The sequence below is a fragment of the Nannospalax galili genome, unplaced genomic scaffold, assembly GCF_000622305.1.
Source record: "Nannospalax galili isolate Female #2095 unplaced genomic scaffold, S.galili_v1.0 scaffold9, whole genome shotgun sequence".
Classification (NCBI taxonomy): domain Eukaryota; kingdom Metazoa; phylum Chordata; class Mammalia; order Rodentia; family Spalacidae; genus Nannospalax; species Nannospalax galili.
In genome coordinates this window covers 4,654,681-4,675,371 of record NW_008360332.1, presented here as the reverse complement: position 1 = coordinate 4,675,371, position 20,691 = coordinate 4,654,681, and positions in this window count along the sequence as shown.

The following is a 20,691-nucleotide window of genomic DNA, read 5'->3' as shown; positions in this document are numbered from 1 at the left end:
AGGACTGCTTTTAATGTGTCCCAGAGGTTGTGTTGTGTTGTATTGTCCTTTTCATTGAATTCCAGGAATTATTTTATTTCTTTCTTAATTTCTCCTTTGACCCACTCTTCGTTTAGGAGTGTGTTGTTCAATCACCATGAGTTCATGTAGTGACTAGGGCTTTGTCCAGTGTTGATTTTGAGCTTTATTGCATTGTGGTCTGAGAGAATGCATGGAATTATTCAATTTTTTGTATTTATTGAGGTTTTTTTGTGGCCCAGTAGGTGGTCAGTTTTTGAAAAAGTTCCATTGGGTGCTGAGTAGAAAGTGTAATCCTTGATGCTTAGGTGGAATATTCAAAAGATGTCTGTTAGGTCCATTTGATGTATAGTATCATTTAATTCAGTGTTCTCTCTGTTTATTCTTTGTCCAACTGACCTGTCTAATGAAGAAAGTGGGGTATTGAAGTCCCCTATTATTACTGAGTTGGGGTTAATCTGTGTCTTAAAGTCCTGTAGTGTTTTTATGAATTTGGGTGCACCAGAGTTTGGTACATATATGTTAGGGATTGTAATATCTCCTTGGTTAACTGTTCCTTTGATCAGAATGAAGTCACCCTCCTTATCTGTTCTGATTAGTTTTACTTTGAAGTCTATTTTGTCAGATATTAGAATTGCAAACCCTGCTTGTTTCTTAGTGCCATTTGTTTCGAGTATTCTTTTCCATCCTTTTACCTTAAGATAGTGCCTGTCCTTGAAGGTGAGATAGGTTTCTTGCAGACACACAGAGATGGATTTTGTTTCTTAATCCATTCACTTAGTTTGTGTCTTTTGACTGGGGAGTTCTGTCCATTGATATTTAAGGTTATTACTGAAAGATGTGTATTGGTTGTCATCATTTTGATTGCTGTTTGTGTTCTCTGTCTCATTTTGTGTTTCCTTGATTATACTTTTATTTATTTTCTTTTGCTTCCCCTGGGGTATAGTTGTTTCTCTCTGCTCTCTGTATTGCTTCAAGTATTCTTTGAAGGTCTGATTTTGTGGACATGTATTCTTTCAGACTATTCATGTCATGGGCTATTTTTCTTTCCCCCTCCTGATTGGAATGGCCTCATATTTTTGTCATGATAGCTTATTTTATAGACTCGTGATGGCTAATAACATTTCAGTCTTCATACTACTGCCATGAAAGAAACAACATTGGCATCTCAGAATTCTTCTATGAAGTTTTTACGTGTGATAATTCACCCATATTTTAGCAAATTCCTTCAATCAGATGACTCGTGCAATGCACTTAATTAGCACTTGGCACATTTTCACAAATAGTAGCAGTTAATTTAACTGTTATTTTCTTCCTCTGTCTTTGCACATTGCAGATCACACTCGTTATCTTGATGCTCCAAAGCATGGAAAATCATGATCTCCATTATTCCCACCTTGTGTCTGAGATAGTAATGTTAATGAAATATGTCTATTTTCTGTGTTAAGAGCTTGTTGGGAATGGCACCAGTTGATATCAGTTGTGCAGAAGATGGCAATAGTCTCCTCTGTTGGGTGAGTGTGTGGCTTATAGAGAGCTTTTATGTCTGTGATCTTCTGTAAATCTTGCAACCAATTATGAATCTTTGGAGAATGTAAGATACTTTGGAACCTTATTTTTGAAAATACAAGGATTACATAGTACCTGCTACATCAAAAGGAGGCAACTGTTCATTCTGTATGCCTAGAAAAACCTGCTTGGAATTCCAGCAAACATTAGCATCCTGAAAGCTGCCCTCTCCATGTGATTTTTCTCACAATTCTCTTATTCTCTGAATGAATGCTGTGGTTTATAATTTATCCAAGTCTACTATGGACTTCCTGTTTCCTATCTTAATATCTCTGCCTGAATTTTCTTCCATACAAAATAAATTACAAATCAGCCATCTGCTTTTACATTAAAAACTAATAAGAACTTATACTTTGGGACAAAACAATGATAAAAATGGTTTTATTTTATTTCATTTATGTAAATTAATTTTGTGTACCTGCCATCTCATTTGATCTCCATTATTTGTTCAGACGCCATCTCATTTGATCATTATTTGGTCAGACCTAAGGAGCATTTATGATTTGTTAGCTGCATAATGTCTTTCAGATAAAAAATAGTTATACATAACTATTTCCTAGATGGCCCCCATGCTATATTGCGACAGGAAGTATCAATCAAGGATTTATAAATTACAAAGTTAAAGTCCAGAAATGTTAAGTAGCTGGCCCAGTATTTCGACACTACTTAACAGGTAGGAGGCAGAACTTGGCTTGTTAGTGTGTGGATTTAATATCACAGTGGTATTAAGTGATAGAGAGTAGTTTACTATTTCGTGTGTGTGTGTGTGTGTGTGTGTGTGTGTGTGTGTGTGTGTATTGGTATAAACTCTTTCTCCATTCACATATGCTTCATATGTAGATGAATACACATCCATACTCACATGGCCACGACTATAAGTATTCAGTGGTGAGCCATTATGATGATGTTTGTCCTTTCTCATTTATATCATAAATGTGTGTGGCATTGGATGGTTCTAAGTTGCAGAAAAATATTTTTATAGGTATAGCAGACACCCATGACTTTGTAATTAAACTTGCCTAAAATAAGACCAAATATGTCAACATATTTATGCCTTGTATTGTGCAGGCTCTTTCCATGTTATTTTATTAATATAAGAGTGACTTTAATTATGCAGAGCTACAAACTGCATCATTGATATTCTGTGAGCATTAACTGCACTCTCCTCTAATGAAGCAAAAATAAATTCAGCCTCTTATTGCTCAAGATTCTTAGAAAGTCTATGGTACAAAATGACAAAATTTGATTGTATCATTCTATTTTAGTCATTATTAATCACAGCTAGCCAGGATGCAATTGTTTTTATTACTGGAACTTCCTAGATCTTGACCTTTGGATCCATGTTCTAATCTCTAGAATTCTTTTAAAAATATGTTCAATGCTGGAACTTTTTCATTTGGCTGTACTTGGTGCATTTGTATTTTTAATGTATTTTTTCTTACTAGAACATGAGTAGATTTATGATAATATCTCAAAAGAGTTGGCTCACTCTTGCATTAGGTTTGGGACTCTGAAATCTATCAATCAGGTTGTAGTCCTAATGGACTTAAAAGAATTTGCTGGTTTTTAGGATTGGGTACATTTATAGTTTTCTCACTGAGATTTTGTTGCTCTGTATGACTTTACCATGAAAGATAGAAAGGAAGGGGGGAGAGAGAAAGAGAGAGAGAGAGAGACAGAGACAGAGACAGAGACAGAGACAGACAGAGACAGAAAGAGATAGAGAGGGATTACCTACTTGTCATTATATGGTCATAATATTAGTAGTATACTAGAGATAAATCTCTTGAAATTAACTGCTCTTAGAAAATTTGGTGGCTCCAGAATGCCTTCTTGTGCCATTCATGGCATGGAAGGCAAAACCACTTCCATGTTAGGATCAGCTATGAAAATTAAAATAGCTTTGAGTAAAATGAATTCCATACCTAAAATTCTTAGAACTATCTTCATATTTTGGGCTTATTTCAAAATTTTCTGTGAGTGTATTTATGAGCCATATTTTATTGTGTTGTGCTTGTAAACCTTATGGTGCTTAGGTGGTGTGGTCTTTTACTCAATCCGTCACTCAGAGAATGTATATTAGGTATTTTGTCTCTTGAAAAAAGACAGAACCAGCTAGTCGGGATGCCTGTGTTCTAAAATTTATGGTCTACTTGGACAGAAAGACGCTGCAGAGAAAATTACAGAATCAATTACAGATGCTGCAATTAGTGAACAGAAACTTTAAAATAACTGTTAGAATGCATTAAATAAGCTATAGGAAACACATATGGAGATATATATATATATATGCGTCTGTATGTGTATATATGACATTTGAAAAGATGGAAACTTGACAAATTTGACTAAAAGAACTAAGTATAATATATGAAATAAAACATAATTCTTTCAAGAGAATTGAAAGCGTACAGGGAACTACAGAGACAGGATTCATGAGCTTAAGGGCATATCAATAGATGCTCCGCTACAGCAGAGAGAGAAAGAGTATAAAATTCAGATAATGGACTGAAACCCTAAATGACATGTGAGTCCAGTCCTAGATAGGAAAGAGAGCTAAAGTGAAAAAGGAAAAAACACGTACAAAAAATGGCTAAAATTATTCTAAATTTAATTAAAAGTTTCAAACCACAGATGCAAGAGACCCAAGAAACTAAGACAAATGCAAAGCAAACTCACTGTCCCCACCATAGTCAAAATACAGAGAGACAGGAAAAAAAAAAAAGATGGAGGCAGTAGATGTGGCAGGGAATGCAGCTCCTCCACCTCAGATACAACCACTACAGGGCCTGGAGAGATGGGTCTGTGGTTAAGAGCACTGGATGCTCTTGTAGAGGACTGGGGTGGGGTTGATTCCCAGTACCAACACGGTGACCAACAACCATTTATAACTCCAGTTCCAGGGGACCTGATGCCCTCTTCTGACCTCCTCAGGCATTGTACATCGTGATGGCACTTACACACATGCAGTCAATACACTCATACACATAAAATAAAAAAAAATGTATTTTTTAAAATACATAATGGCAACTATTCTCTCCCATCTTCCACACAAAAAAATAATTGATATAATAATTTAAAAAGTGGAAGTTTATCTATGTATATGATATGCTTTGTATTTCATATAAAACACACAGGGAGAAAAGAAAGAAATGATGCATTTTCATGACCCGAGGCTGATTCAGTCCTAACTTGTTTGAGATACCCTACGATTTCTTTTTTGTTTAAAACAATCAATGTTGTTTGGTTAATTGCATTCAAAAGCATCTTAGTTAATAGACTCCTTTAAGATGATGTCCATTCATACAATTTCTATTCATGTATTTATTAAATATATTGATATATTCATTATATTAAAATAATGCATTTTGATCATATTCAGAACTCCTCCACCCTCTCTACTCCCACCTTACTAACCATTCATTCCACCTGACTTCATGTCCTCTATTTTCTTTTCTCCTCTTTTTTTTAAAGGCCTATCTAGCCTACTCTGTGTTTCCCAAGTGCTGTGATGGGAGTCTATACCTTAGAGTTTGGTCAATCTACCAGTAAGAAAAGCCAACTTTTCCTCATCCAGCATCTATGAATTGACAGTAGATAATCAACTAGGACTGGGGCTTTCTGCCTACCTCCACCGGCTGTGCTGGGCTTGTGTTTGGACAGATTGTGTGCATGTCATTATAAGTGCTGCAGTTTTGTAGCTACAGAGTCCAGACAAGTTTCTTTGTATTCATTTACTACCTCTGAGTCTTGCAATCTTTCCACCCACTCTTCTGCAATGATCCCTGAGCTTTTGGAAGGACAAGGCATTATGTAGGTGTCCCATTTGAGGCTGAGCAATCCACAGTCATTGCATGTTGACCATTTGTGATTCTCTGTGTCAATCACCATCTGCCACAAGAAGAAATAACAATAAGTCATTATTTACTACTGTGTCTATTTATCAGAATGAAAGTGGTAGCTTCTCCCCTATGGCCTGTGGTTCGTCTAGAGAAAGATAAATGTAAAAACATAAGCAATTTCATAGGAATAGTTTTTCAGAACTACTGACAACAAAAAAACAAAACAAAACAAAAAAACTAAAATCTAAGCCATCCCAGAAAACACTGTGTTCTCCTGAACCTGAAAGGAAAATGCAGGAGTTCTCTCTCTCTCTCTCTTTCTCTCTCTCTCTCTCTCTCTCTCTCTCTCTCTCTCTCTCTCCTTTCTCTCAACAAAACCAAACAAAAAACAAACTAAAATCTAGGCCATCCCAGAACTACTGACAAAATACCATTTCCTAATAGTATACTAGGTGCTAGTGTGCCTCAACTTCATACGTAAAAGGTTTTTGCTTTTCCATCATTAATACTCTGGAATGTGTAGTACATTATTTATTTAATTAAAATTTGTAGTTACTTTTCAAGTAGAACATTTCTTTTCTATTGCAAAGTTAAATGCTTCATTTCTGGTATAATTTTGTTTGTGTGTGTTTCATTGAGACATTTAAAAATATTTTATTGAGCCAGGAAAGGTGGCGCACACCTTTAGTCCCAGCATTCGGGAGGAAGAGACAGGTGGACTGCTGTGAGTTCAAGGCCAGCCTGGTCTACATAGTGCGTTCCAGGACAGCTGAGGCTACAGGAAGACCCTGTCTCAAAAAGACCAAATATATATAATATATATATATATTATATATATGTAATTTTACTGAGTTTTTGTGAATTTCATATAATAGATCTTAATCAAATTTAGACCTCCACCCCATCCATGCCCTTCACACCCCCCACCTGATTTCATACATTCTGTCATATATGTTAACTCCTATCCAGTCAGGCTTTTGTACTGAGATGTCCCTCAGTGCAAGTTCCTCCATTGGAGTCTAGTCATCCTATCCAGAGTCTCTCCCTTAAAGATGATCTATTCTCCCTCACCCAGTAGTAATCAGTTGCCAATAGTTCTTTGGCTAAGGCTGAGGCCTCCTGCCCATTTTCCTCCTTCTCTGTTGAGTTTTTGTCTGATTGAGTTTGCATGGGTCTTGTGCATGCTGTCACTATTGCTGTAGGTTCATTTGAGCAAGTTCCCAGTGGCCTGAAAGCCTCTGCTTCCTTACATTCATGCACTAAGTTTGGTTCTTACAATCTTTCCATCTCGTCTTCGGTAATGGTTCCTGAGCCATAGGTAGCTGAGGGTTGATATAGGAATCCTATCGAGGGACATGCATTCTGTAGTCTCTTGTTCTCTAAAACTTGGCCGTTTGTGGCTTTCTGTGTGCATCAGACTTTGCTGTATGAGAAAAAGTTTGCTGGTGAGAGTTGGGGGATGCATTATTATTCTCTCTACCTCCTGTTCCACTATGTTTCATGAGCCTTAAATGTACAGGTTCTACTGTAGATGTGTCACTCCGGGCTGGGCATCTCTCAGACATATATTCTCTGCGTGACTCTTTGTGGAACTCTGTGATAACCTCTTTCTGTCACAAAAAAAGAAGCTTCTTGATGAGTGGTATATGTTGTACTTGTCTGTAAATATAAGGATCCATATTTAGCATACAGTAAGAAATTTCATTTATCTAGAGATATGCCAGAGATAGTGTTTTCTCTAAGATTTATGACCTCTCCAGCCCTCTATTTTTGGCTCTATTTACAGTACCACCCATGAGTTCCCTCCCATTGAGAGGGCTTTAAGTCCAATCAAATAGCTGTTTCTTACCCTGTAGATAAAAATGCCACTACTGCACCAATAGAGATAGTCTGTTGTTCCAATCATTGTGATTATTAGGCTTTAGAGCTGGGTTGGACCAATGAGTGATTTTTCTCCCTTAACAGCTTGCTTAATATCGTCTAGAACTATGAGAGCTAATCTTCAGGGAGAAGACTTCCAGGTTAGTTCCTGTTTCATTGCTCCAAGTCCTGTGTCTAAAGTATGTCCTGTCTCCAGCAATAGGGTATTGCCTTCAAGGTCTGGGTGATAACCAAGGACTGTGACAATAGCCTGTGTTATTTTGGGAGTCACTTGAACTACCCTGACCAATAACTTAAAGAGAGGTTGGTTTCTACTGACTGGCACTGTATTTGTTGTTATATAATTGTTAGGTGTACCCGTGCACTCATATTCAGATATTGTATGTGCATTTTTCAGGGGTTTTTTGAGTTAATACATTTTTCTTTGGGTATTTATGCCACCTAAGCTTTATTTATCCTCTCTCTCTCTGTCTCGCTCTCTGTCTTTCTCTCTGTCTCTGTCTGTCTGTCTGTCTGTCTCTTTCTCTTTCTTTCAGTTTTACCTCCCTACTTCCACCCCAGTTTACATTACTCCCATTTACCCCATTGATAATACCTGTCTCCTATTATCCCCCCTCACTGGAGTTCCTTCTTCCCCTTTACCCCTGTGGTTCCTTGTATGTCCTTCCCTCCTCTCCTCTCAGTTGGACACCCCCCTTTTCCTCATTTTCCCCTTGATCTGTTTCCTACTATTCCCCTCTGTCAGACTTTCTTTCCCTTTACCTCCGCGCTTCCTCTTCATTTTTCTGTCTACTACTGTTACATATATACTCACATATAAGGGATTGGTGCTAAGATTCGCAAATGAAGGAGACTGTATTTCGCTTGTCTGTATTACTTCACTTGTTATAACAGTTTCTAGTTCCATTCACTCACCTGCAAATTTCATAATTTCATCTTTCCTTACTGCTGAGTAGACCTCCATTGTGTAAATGTGCCACGTTTTCATTATCCATTGAGGGACATTTAGGTCATTTCCATTTCCAAGCTATTGCGAAAAGAACAGCAACAAACATGGGTACAGGTGTCTCTACAGTAGGATTAAGCCTTTGGATCTTTGCCAAGAAGTCGTATAACCAGGTTACATTAGATTCATTTTTAGCTTTTTAAGAGTTCTCTACACTGCTTTCCAGAGTGGTTACACTAGTTTGCATTCTCACCAGCAGTGAATGAGTGTGCCTCTTTCTCCACATCCTTGCCAGCATTTGTTGCCTTTTGTTCTCTTGATCCTTGCCAGTCTGATTGAGTAAGATGAAATCTTAAAGTGCTTTTGATCTGAATTTCTTTAATTACTAAAGATATTGAACACTTTTTAAGGTTTTTCTTAACCATTTTTATTTCCGCGTTTGAGAACTCTCCTTTCAGGTCCTTAGCTCATCTTTTTTTGGGTCGTTTATTTTTTTGTTTCTTTGTTTTTGGAGTTGTTTGTATATTCTGGCATTAATCCTCTGTTGGACATGTAACAGGTGAATGTTTTCTCTCACTCAGTGAGTTTCCTCTTCACTTTCTTTGTTTTTTCTTTTGCTGTACAGAAGTTTTTTAGTTTAATGAGGTCTCACTTGTTGATGTTGGCCTTAATGCTGAGCAATTGATGCCCAATGTAAAAAACCCTCCCTTACACCTATATATTGTAGGGTACAGCCTATATTTTCTTCTAGCAGTTTCAGAGCTTCATATTCAGGTCTTCAGTCCATTTAGAGTTTGCCAATGTGCAAGGCAAAAAATAAGGATCCTATTTCATCCTACTGGTGGAGATCCAGTTTTGCCAGCACGACTTGTTGAAGATGCTGTCTTTCCTTCATTGTGTGCTTTGGCTATCTGGTGTCTTCTGTGATTCCATATAAATTTTAGGATGGATTTTTTTTTTCTAGCTTTAAAGGATATTGTGGGGGATTTTGATGGGTATTGTACTGAACCTATAGATTGCTTTTGGTAGGACTGTCATTTTCAAAATATTAATTCTATGAATCCATAAGCATGGGAGGTCCTTCTATCTTCCCTATCTCTTTGTTTAAATATTTAAACACTTCGTTGTAGAGATCTTACTGTCTGTGGTGGTTTGAATGAAAATGTCCCTCAAAGACTCCAAATATTTGGACATTTTGTCCCCAGATAGTGGCGTTGTTTTGGGAGGTTTTAGAAGGTGTGGCTATCCTGGAAGAAACATATCACTGGGGGTGGGCTTAGAGAGTTCTTAAGCCTTGCCAGTTCTCCAGTTTCTCTCTTGTTTCCTGTGCCTGCTAGAAGATGTAAAGCTTAGCTTCCACTCCTCCTCCAGCAACCTCTGCTGCCATGCCTCCCGCCATGACAGATTGTAATTCCCCTGGAACCATAAGTGCAAATAAATTTTTCCTTTCATAACTTGCTTTGGTCAGTGTTGCTATCACAGCAACAGAAAAGTGACTATTACAGTAATTGGTACCAGATAGTGGGCTGTTGGCTGTGAAGAACCTGACCATGTGGGGTTTTGGAGGAATGTGGAAGACTTTCAAAATTTGGTCTAGAAAAGCAGTTGATTGCTATAAGCATAGCTTAAAAGGCCATTCTAGTAGGCCCTGGAAGAAAGTAGTGCTGAGAACAATGTAGTTCCAGAGGGAAATAAGGATGTAAGCAGCAACTGGGATATTTTGGCAGAAAGTCTGGCTGGAGTCTGCCCACAGCCAAAAAGCTTGCCTGGTGTTAAGTTGAAAAGCCATGGACTAATTTCTCTGGCTGAAGAAATTTCAAGACAGCCTAATGTAGAAATGGTGGCATGGATTTTAATGGTGAATATTATGTAGATCTACATTGAAAAAAGGGCAAATGGGGCAGAAAGAAACACAGTTTGCATAGCAAAAGAGCACTAGGAAGATAAATGTTGGAGCCTTGGCCTATGCTGGGGAGGATCCCTTTGATAAGGAGATTAAAGTGATTAAGGAGGGACATAGAGATTCTCACTTAAACAATAGAGAGAGTGCCTCCATGGCAAGACCACACCCAATTAAGCCTCCAACTTGTGAAAAGGAAAATGCTTCAGGGGCCACTGACGAGAAAAGCTTCTAAAATGGCTAAAGCAGGCTGGGGTCTATCCCAAACTTGCAGTCAAACTTGGCAGTGTTGTTCACCTGGTGCTGGCTCTAGAGGCATGAAAGATGCAAGAGTGAAGGGGTCATTGTTTCTTCCTCCATGGTTTCAAAGAGCTGCTGAGGCCAGGCAACATGCAGCAGGGGTTTCCCTGCATAAAGAAGGCCCTGATGTGTGAAGCTGTGAATGTGAAAACTGGTTGGCATGGAGACCCCAAGAAGACGTTCCTGATACCAGAGCTGTGAGACATCTGCTAAGAAGACCTGCATACAGGGAGTGGTGCCAGCTCGAGAGAGAGAAAGAGAGAGAGAGAGAGAGAGAGAGAGAGAGAGAGATCTATGTTGCATCAAACAAAGCTAGAGAGGCTGAGCCTTCTAAACCCTTTGGAAGTAAAGTCCCAGAAGGTGGGTGCGTAACTACTGGATTTGGTGTTTTCCCTGCTGGGTTTTGGTCTTGTTTTGGCTGATATTTCCTTACTATGCCTCTATTCCTCCATTTTGGAATGGTAATGTGAATTTGGTTCCACTCTATGTTGGGAGTATGTAATTTGTCTTTTGATTTTATAGGGACTTACACTAAAAATTTTGCCTGAGTCTCAGAAGAGACTTTGGACCATGAACTTTGAACAGCATTGAGTCCCCTATGGGGACTTTTAAAGTTGAACTAAACGCATTTTGCATTTTATATGGTCATGAGCCTATGGGGACCATGGGGTGGAATGTGGTGCTTTGAATGAAAATGTCCACCAAATATTTGGCTCATTGGCTCCAAATATTTGGACATTTTGTCCCCAGATGGTGGCTCTGTTTTGGGAGGTTTTAGAAGGTGTGGCTATCCTGGAGGAAGCATGTCACTGGGGGTGGGCTTAGAGAGTTCTTAAGCTGTTCTGGATCTCCAGTTGCTCTCTTGTTTCCTGTGCCTTCTTGAAGATGTAGAGCTTAGCTTCTGCTCTTCCTCCAGCCACCCCTGCCACCAGACATACTGTAATTCCCCTGAAACTGTAAGCTCAAATAAATTCTTCCTTCCATAAGTTGCTTTGGTCAGTATTTCTATCACAGCATCAGAAGAGCAACTAATATACTGTCTTAGAAATACTTTTCAAAATTTTTTGTCTTCAACTCTTACTGAGGCAGTAAAATGGCATTAGACGTTTTGTTTCTTTGCTGGTTTGTTTCCTAAGTTCTGTAAATATTAATAATTTTCACCTGTTTTATTACATATGTGCTTACAGTATGTCACCCATTCGCTCTCTATATTTTGATATGTTTGTATTGTTATAATTATTTTATTTTTGTGACATAGGTGTTTATCTTGTGATAGAACTTCTGTCTGTTTGGAGTTCATAGAATATCTCCATCAGTTACTATTATATTATTGTACTTTATTTCTTTCCTCAATATTTGAATTTTAATATGAATTTATTATGAAATATAGTAGGAGGCAATTATAGTTATTAACAAACTTGATTATGATTAGTATTGAAGATACACTCTTTCCTCAACTTGTAAACCAAGCACTGAAACTGTAGGATTCTTATTACTGGTTCAAACAATAGAAATTCATAGACAATGTCCATTTGTGACCAGTTGTGGTACTTGGTAATAGTCTCTGACTGGTGCAAAGTGAGCTTCTTTGATGAGTGGTTACCAAGATATTTGTCTGTAAATATAAGGATACATGTTTTGTACATATTAAGAAATCACATTAGTCTAACAATGTGACAGTCTTGGGGTTCTTTCCAAGATCTATGGCCACTCCAGACGTGTGTATAAGGTTATGTTTACAGTACCGTACTTGAGTTTCCTCCCTTTGAGTGGGCATTTAGTCAAATTAGGTAGCTGTTGCTTGCCCCCAAGATAAAAGTGCCACTACTGCACCAATAGCTTATGCTGTGCTGGTATTGGTTTATCCATTGATGTTTTCCCTTAGCACCTTCATAGTGCTCTCCAAAGCTGTGAGATCTAGTCTTCATGGGAAGTGGTTGCAGGTCAGTTGCTCTATTTCTCCAAATCCTGTGTTCAAAGTATGTTCTGTCTTATATATATACACACACACATATATATATTATATATATATGTATATAAAAGAATAGGAACTGAGGTAGAGAGATGCTCAGTGGTTAAGGACACTTGCTACTTTTACAGAGGATCTGAGTTCAAATCCCAGCATCCACAACTGTGTATGTCTTCAGTTTCAGGATATCTAACCCATTCTGCTGGTCTCTTCTGGCACCCACATGCACTTGCACATATCCTCCCACAAACAGATGAAACTAATAATAATAAAGCTTTAAAAGAAACAATAGGATTTGGGTCAATCTCTGTCCCTGGGTGGAGATACGATATTCTGAACTGCTCAGAAGTTCTATCCAAACAGTACAAGGTTAATACCTAGCTAGAAGCTTCCTAATAAAGAACAAGAGCGTACCATTGTCCACTCACATAGGAGCAAATCCAAATGGGCCATGCAAGTACCTAGATAGGAAAATGCACTCATGAAAAGATGTCTAATATGGAGATTTTAGAAATAGTAAATAAAGTAAAGGGGCTGGGAAGATGGTTCTGTGGGTGACATGCTTACTGCACAGGTGTGAGGACAAGAGTTCCAATCCCCAGAATACTTGTAAAAGGCCAGTGAACATGGTGGCCTCCTGGTAATCCCAGCAGGATGCAGGCAGGGACAGGATGTCTGGACCAAGGAGGCTGTTAGGTTAGCTGAAACCAAGAACTCTGGGTTCAGTGAGAGGCTGTGCCTTGGTACGTATGGTGAATGACAGGGGAAGACTGTGATTGTCAACCTCAGGCCTCCACACATATACACCCTCTCATGGGAGCACACATACACACACACTTGCATACACTCAATACACATACATATGCTAAACACATAAGGAATTAAATAAAAGGGAATTGGTACAAAGCTTACCTGAAATGCAGATCAGCACAAGTACCCTCTGGCCATCGCCCACTGTCACCTTTGGGAGAGTACTTTCCTCTACTGGGCAACAAACCACCTGTCTTCCACACTGTGCACTGCATCTTGTATCAAATGGTTGAAGAGATTGTAAGAACCGGGGAACCAGAATAGTCCTCCTAATCAAGATCCTCATGTCAATGAGACTTTGACAGTTTCCCAACTTCTACTGAGAAATTGCATGTCTTCTCCTTGATTTGGAACTCCACCCTTTCTGTTTCTGTTTCCATATATCTCTCTGACTCCTGATAGCTTAACCAGACAGCAACTGATAAATCCATACCAAGGGACATTTAGGGACACAGATTTGACTTTATGTTATGTAAAATTGGGCAGAGGTAATAATGGGGGTACAGAGATGGGAGGGGCTCTATATGCAACCAAGACATTGTATGAAATTCACAAAAGTTAATTAAAAAGGAAAAAAGTATTAGTAAAGAAGTTTTTAATTGATTGATTTAAAAAATGATGTTGCAAATCTAAATTTGAAGGCAGAATCCATTATCCAGACAAGTGTTCATCAGATTCCCTATATTTACTCTGAGTATATAATGTGCTTCACCCTGAAATCTTCTTGTGAGTAGTGGGGGCAGTCTTGAAAGGGGATGTATTTTAATACTATGAATGAATAATGAAGTGAATAAAGGCTTGAAAGCATAAAAGATAAAACAGAAAAATGACATGAAATTAAAGAAACTTCTGAGCTGCTGAAGGAAACACATGTTTAACAATGGAGTTCAGTTTTAGTCATGTGATGCACACACAGTTACACATACACTGATTTATTTCTTAGGTAACAAATGCTCAGGTTAGGTATTCTGATTTCTATTTTCCTAAATCTCCAGCTCTAAGTTCACTCATCTCTAAAATGTGGGATGTAATATCCCAGGCATAGCATTTTTATATATTTTAAGTGAAACAATACAGAAAACGGACCATCACATGAGAAAGTCTTTGGTAAATATTTTCTGTTTTAGTTTTTCAAAAAACAAATACCCAGTCCACTTATTTAGCTTCTCAGCAGCAGGATTAGGAATGTTATCTCATCCTACAGTTATTTTGTGTTTGTCCTCATTGGGCTCAAGAAGGAAAACAGAGGAAACAATTTCAAAGTCTCTGTGTGAGAGAATGCATGACTTTGAAGTCAGCTTTTGAGACTCAGGATATCTGAAATCAAAGTGGAGACAAACAGGGAAACTAAACCGGAGAGGGGTAGGAGGCTGTGGAGGACAACAGTGACAGGCCATGAAACTGGGGGACAGAGATGGAATTGGTGACTTAAGCCCACTGAATCATTCTGGTTTGGTTTGTGTCCTGAGGCTACAGATTGTTTGTTCTAAAGGAACAATGCAGGATTTTCCTTGTTCAGACAGGAACCATTTGGGAACAGAGGACTGGAACAGAACTTGAAGCAAGTTCTCCATACTTTCCTTATGGGACCATGGATGTGAAACACTGTAATTAGAAATAATGTAAATATAGAAATGACTCAATCTTGTTTTTTTTTTTTTGAGGGAAATAGCATACTAATGGAAAATGTTATGTTTTATTTTCAAGTTGCTAATTTATTTTAAGGAAGAAGCAATTCAAATGACCATACACGACCATACACATATGATAAAATGTTTCATCTCCCTGGTTATTAAACAAATGAAAAATTAATATTTTTAGCACTTTTTGCATATGTCAGAATAACAAATACTATCCTAAATGATATTATCTGATATTAGTCAGGAAAAATGAAGTCATTTAAAACACTGCTATATAGAGTCAGTTGGGAAGTGAGGGAGAAGTAGCAAGTTCTGGGCAGAATGACAAGAAATTATAATACACATCTACCTCTATTTGCCCTGTCATGGAATTTATTGTAAAGACTGCAAAACAAGCAGAGTACAAGAACATGATGCTGTGAATCGTATCTAAGAAACATGATGAGATGTTTGTAATTCTTTGTTTCAATCCAGCGTGTGACTCATGTAAATGTGTGTGCTACATGTCAATATCCTTATAGCTATGGATGGAAATAAGTGAAAGGTTGAAGGGCTAATTTGGAATGGTGGGATTACCCATGATTTTTCTTTTCTTTATTTTGCTTGTTCTTTTCTTTCCCAGCCAGAACTTCCTACTATGAAAATGACTAACTGTATTGTAATGGTAAAATCATTTTTCCATAGAGTACCTACCTGAATCTCTTAACCTAATTGTCATATCCTACTTAAGTCCACCTTTATTATTTTTATTTTAACATGTTTCGCGTGTTCTCTTTTGCAAATTGATTCTGACTTTACACGTGGAAATAGAAAGTTGATGATTTGGAGGGGCTGAGGATTCTTTTTGTCATTCTAATAAGAAAATGCTTGTTTACAAGAAAAAAGGCATTAATAATACTCAAAAATTATAGTAGGCATATAAAGCTGTGCATTTATATTATAAATGAAATTACGTATATTTAATTTGAGAACTCTATCAGTTCAGCTATAGTATTTTTTAAGTTCTTGTGATTTTTGCTTCTATAAGCTCAATCAGGTGTTTTACAGTTTCTGTGGGGCACAGGTAAAGGTATACTGGGGCCGGAGAAGACTAAACTACTACCAAGCTTCAACAATACTGTGAAACTTATCACTGCTGCTGTAATATGAATTTGGCATTCACTCTCTTCCAAAATCTCTAATCAATATACAGTTTTTAATGTAATCATGTTATTTTTTAACAACAATGCTAATGAAAGGTTACCTAAAAATAAATTAATTTGACAGTTTTTTAAAGTGCTGTGTGTCCTTACAGAAGTTTACTGTGTCTAGAGGTCTTCAATGGGGAATGTAACAAGAAGTCCCCTAAAGAGGAACAAGAATCTGCAGCATTGCAGAGAACTGTCACAGGATGTAGAGCACAGGGTAACAGAAGATGTCTCCCAGGCTCTGCCTCTAAAACCTTGGTTGAGACAGGGTTCCAGTTAGTTCTATTTAAAGGATTTTTCACAACAACAAAATTTTATTAATAAAACGTTCTCTCTATGGGAAAAGCTCCCTGTGTCCGGCATTTCCAGTGGAAGGATGGCTTGAACTGCCTTCCTGTAAATGAAGCAGATCCTGGCAAAGAATGCTTTCTAGTCAGGAAGCCTCAAGCCAAAGGAGAGTCTGCCTTAGTGCCTTCATTCAAATATTCTTCAAACCGACAATAGCAGCCGCTTTCTATTTCATACCCTGGGAGCTTGCTTCTCTGACGATCTGCCTTCTATCACATTGTTTTACGTTCAACCACTACTGTGTCCTTGTTAGCACTCGTCCTTCAGGCTTTCTTTATATCTGTTTTAACTTTTCAAAGCACTAGGAGAGACATTCACAGGAATGCTTCTTTTCAAATTGCTTAATTAAAAAAAAATGCCAGGGTTCTATCACGTGATAAATAAGCAATTCCTCATGTGCTTTCTCGTCTTGTTCATGGGACTGTCATTTTATTGTTACTGCAATATAACACTTTCTTGAAACGTTAAAGTCGGGGATTTGGGGGTCCCTTAGACAGACATTTTGCAATGGAGTCTCTGCTTATTCAAGCTAATGCCACACATTTTCAGAACTCCAAATAAAAAATGTCCATGTTTAAGTTTTGGGAAACATCTTTTCCACTTCTGACTTTTTAATGTGGTCTTAAAAGTATATGTAACAGACAGCAAGGCACATGTTTCTTGGGAATACACACATTAAATACTCAGAAGTGAGTAGGTAATTCTATGCAGATGTTGCCATGGTAAATACTCATGATAGCATTCAAGAAAATGACCGGAACGCAAATTTAAATCTAGCCCAGCCAGACTTATGGGCTGTTATTTTTCAAAACATTTTTCTTTATTTTAGCCTTAATGAATAAATGTTTTCAGAACTGATACAATAATGTTTGAATTCTGTTGAAACCACAATTTTTTTCTCCTCAATGCCACCGAGAGTGCCACAAGGGCAGAAGTTAAGAGCTTGTCCTTCCCCAGAGAATTTCTCTTTAGTATTTCTATGAGCCGGGGTTATTTTCCTCAAAATTTCAAGTTGATCTGCTAGAGAAATGGCCTCGCACATTCTGGAATCATTTTCTCAAAGACCAAGTCTTTTCTCTTTAAACTATTTTCCCATCCTATTGTTTCTTGGAAAAATAAAATGAATACTAACTAAATACAAAGTTGTATTTAATTCACCACAGACTGTCTTTTCTTCAGAAAAACAAACACATTTTAGAAACCACTACCCAAGAAAATCTCTGAGGCCCTGGCTCCCTGAAATCTTCAGAGCTGGGAAGGCAACACTGGGGTTCTACCTCCCTTGACTTCTTCCATCATGCAAAGGAGTGCGGAAAATGTCAGGATGCTTGTTGCTGAAAATTGATACTTTATGGCACCTTAAAGCTTATACAGAATTACCATCCAAAAGTTTCTTTAAACTTTTATATCCACATTATATTCATCCCACAAGAATAAAACTCTAAGGCTAATTTGTGTCTAGGCTGCAAAGTATCTGTTAAATCAAAAGTCTCAAAATGCTTGGGTTATTTGCTTGCCTTTCTCTTCAAAAGAATACACAGTAAATAGCCTCATTTAAGCACCTTGCTCAAGTTTAGTGTGGTCTTCATTTCCTTCATTAAGCCTCTTACTTAACAAGGACCTTAGTTGTTCTAACTCCTAATATTCACGTACCTTAATAGATTTCTAAGGTGTATGATAGGCTGTTGAATTGCCACCTTGAATATTTTGTTAATTTATTGATTATAAAATATAAGAGCATATAAAATAATGCTTTTCTTCTTAGCATCCGACACAGTACTCAGCACACAGTAGACACTCAGAAAATGTTTGCTGTGATTGAAAGCATTCTGTAGTTTATTCTCACCCAGACTCCTGAGCAGAGTGAGAGTTGACATGAGTTAACCTGCCTTACCTAAAATGAATGCTTTCTCTTGCCTTTAGTGATAACACGCTGTTAACAGCATGCTCTGTTACCTAATACAATATGTGAAGTTTAATCACCAAATGGATCTCCTTCAGAATATACCTGGAGGAATGACCTGATTAATGGGGCTTATTCCCTCTGCAGAAGCTTTGCCTTCAATGAATTCTAAAATGCAGAACACAAGTTTACATGAGCAACAAGCGGCAGAATATGTCTCGATTCTGTTATTCATTTTGTTCAATCACCTGTGAAAAGGGCCTTATTCTGTGATTGTTTATGGCAAAACATATTATGGTATGTTTATGTCCTTCAGCTCTGGTACCTGTTAGCAATCATTCAACTTGTCCTGGGCTATCGGAGCTTGTAAGAAGCAGCTGAAATATTTCCCTTCACATGAATGCAAAAGTCCTTCTAAAGAATTCCCTCTGGGAATGTGCACAATAATATCAGAACATGAACTAGCTTGAAGTTGCAGATGCTGACAGCTGCTGCCTGTGGGGAGAAAAGAGACAATGGAGACTTTCTGACAAATGGGTGCTTGACTTACTTTCGCCTTAGCTGTTCACAGTACAAGTGTCACACAAGGGATCACAGAGAGTCAAGGGTGACCTCCCTATTAAAATGCCTCTTGTAGGCTGAGTTCCAGGACAGGAAGAGTCAATCATCTCAGCTAACACTTCTTGATTTGTTAGGCCCAGAGCTGCTCAACCCTGCAGTTAAAGGTAGCCTATATCACAGGGCCTTGGTTTTTAACACAAAATGAAACTGATTTATTTAGAAAACAAGCAGATAAGATTCCTGAATTGACCCAGGGAGAGGATAGCTCTACAGAGACAATATGTATTATAGATAGTCGATTGGTTTGGTTTGGTTTTCTATAGAAAAACAAAGATAAAAACGATACACAATACCAAGTAAAGGGAATGAATTACCATGCTCCACTAATCAGCCTGAACGCCCAGACACCCAGATTAGCCAACGACTTTCTCCTGGTCAAATAGTACCATTTTAAATGAGCTCTGGTTATAGAGATGTATATAAGTGTTGGATAGTTGGTAGCTGGCAGAAATCCAGAAAACTATATCATGCCTGCGTTGGCTTTCAATTTACAAGTTTTTGTGGGTTTTTTAAATTTTGCTTTGCTTTGTTTTATTTTGCTTGATCTTATAGGAACAAAGAGTCTTCCTTTTAATAAAATTCATCGATTCAATAAAACTTCTGTTGTACAAATTTCCCTGAGAAAAACTAGCACTTCTCCAAATGTATTTGGAAATGCATCAGGTTTAAAAACCAAGGAAATACTTAATCATATGTGAATGGGAGAAGGATGCAATTAGATGTTTTTCATATTGTGAATATAGTTTTGCTTCAGTTGATGTCAAAAAAAAAATGAAGAACCAGTGCAATTGTAGATTTCACTTTAAATACCTTTTTGTTTTAACCTGCTCTCAAACTTGTTCTGAGCAGTTGTATAAATTTTCATGCTTTATGCTAGAAAACTAATGTGTGTAAGAATTCCTCTGTGGGATTGCATTCCTGAAGAACTGCAGATGTGCCTGGCTTTCCACTTCATGTTGTTCAGATGAATCAAACAAATAATGGTTTAAGAAATCTGTTTTGAAAGGACAGGTGTGAGGCAACACGGCATGCACTCTAGGCAGAAGATGGCAAGAGTCAGAAGACTCCCACCATTCTTTGATTTCTGCCTCTGTGGACACCCCCTGCAGGAAAGAGGCTTTGGATGTTATGAATACCCATGTAACTAATTTACAGAACCTTGGTGTGGAACTCACTAATTCAAGAACCCCAAAGAAATGCAGGTTTCCCTGGTGAAAAAGCCATAAAACGACTGTTTATTTAAATGAGTTCATCTCCAGCTATTTGAAAGAATTGATGCAACTTTCATTGTGAAGCCTATGCCTTCTTGGGGACACTGGTTCTTTCTTTAAAAAAAAAAGTCTTCCTGTTTTCTGAATTTTTTTTTTCTTTTGAGCAAAGCTAAAATAGTTCCAGTGCATTACACTTTTAATTACCTTATTTAAATAACAAGTAATTTTGTTAACTAGTGAAAGGCAAGCTTTGCAAATGCTCTCCTATTATTAAACCTTCTCTTTCTTCAGTGAATTGGCTTGCCACAAGTTACATGGATGCAAATATTTCAGTGTGGGAGATCCTTACTAATAGTTAAACAGACTGCCCATTTGATGCCTAGCCTGACACTCAGATAAGACATTATCTGACTTCATTACCACAAAGCTCACCTATTTTATCAGATGGGTTGAGCTTCAGTAATTCAGACAATGATTAGATGAGGAGCAACATAGCCCCCAGCAATTAGGAAGCATATTTAAAACTACTTTAGACCAAATGTAGGAGGT